This window comes from Alligator sinensis, unplaced genomic scaffold (assembly GCF_000455745.1).
Source record: "Alligator sinensis unplaced genomic scaffold, ASM45574v1 scaffold77_2, whole genome shotgun sequence".
Classification (NCBI taxonomy): Eukaryota; Metazoa; Chordata; order Crocodylia; family Alligatoridae; genus Alligator; species Alligator sinensis.
In genome coordinates this window covers 2,812,599-2,813,505 of record NW_005842016.1, presented here as the reverse complement: position 1 = coordinate 2,813,505, position 907 = coordinate 2,812,599, and the positions used below count along the sequence as shown (strand labels likewise).

The 907-nt window shown below is 49.1% G+C and overlaps 1 protein-coding gene across 1 annotated transcript in view; it reads right to left on the bottom strand.

The window, feature by feature from the left end:
• Window positions 1–907, bottom strand: part of LOC112550015 — a 12,477-nt gene that overhangs the window by 4,262 nt on the left and 7,308 nt on the right. The window lies entirely within an intron of this gene.

Genomic DNA, 907 nt, shown 5'->3' with positions numbered 1-907 from the left:
GTCATGCATCTGCTGATGCACGATAAAGTGCCATTAGCTTTTCTGATGGCTTCGTCACACTGCCGACTCATGTTCATCTTGGAGTCCACTAGGACTCCAAGATCCCTTTCTGCTTCCGTGCCACCAAGGAGGTGATTTCCTAGGCAGTAGGTATGCTGGACATTTTTCCTCCCTAGGTGCAGCACTTTGCATGTCTCCTTGTTGAATTACATTCTGTTGTTTTCTGCCCACTTGTCTAACCTGTCCAGGTCTGCTTGCAGCTGTTCCCTGCCCTCCGGCGTGTCCACTTGTCCTCACAGTTTTGTGTCATCCGCAAACTTGGACAGAGTACATTTCACTCCCTCATCCAAGTCGCTGATGAAGACATTGAAGAGTATCGGTCCTAGGACTGAGCCCTGTGGGACCCCACTGCCCACAGGGGAACATTTTCCCGTTCCTGCATGTGCCTCTTGCACTGTCTCAAAGGGGTTTGAGATGCTGCGAGGGGTTTGAGATGTTGCTCTGGTGATGCAAAGCAGACATAATTAGGCTTAACTTCTGTGCTGGGTTTATGGCTGCTTCATGCTACTTGAGCTGTCTCGTGCAGTCAGAGAATATTAATTAATTTCATAGATTTCATAGACGTTAGGGCTGGAAGGGACCTTGGAAGATCATCGAGTCCAGCCCCCTGCCCGAGGGGCAGGAAGTCAGCTGGGGTCATAGGATCCCAGCAAGATAAATATCCAAATTTCTCTTGAAGGCGTTCAATGTAGGTGCTTGAACCACCTCCGATGGCAGGCTATTCCAGACCTTGGGGGCTCGGACAGTAAAGAAATTCTTCCTTAATTTAAACCGAGTCTCTTGCCTTCTAGCTGTGAAGATAACCCGCAGAATGTTAACTGGGACATGTCTTTGGATGGCCTGAAAG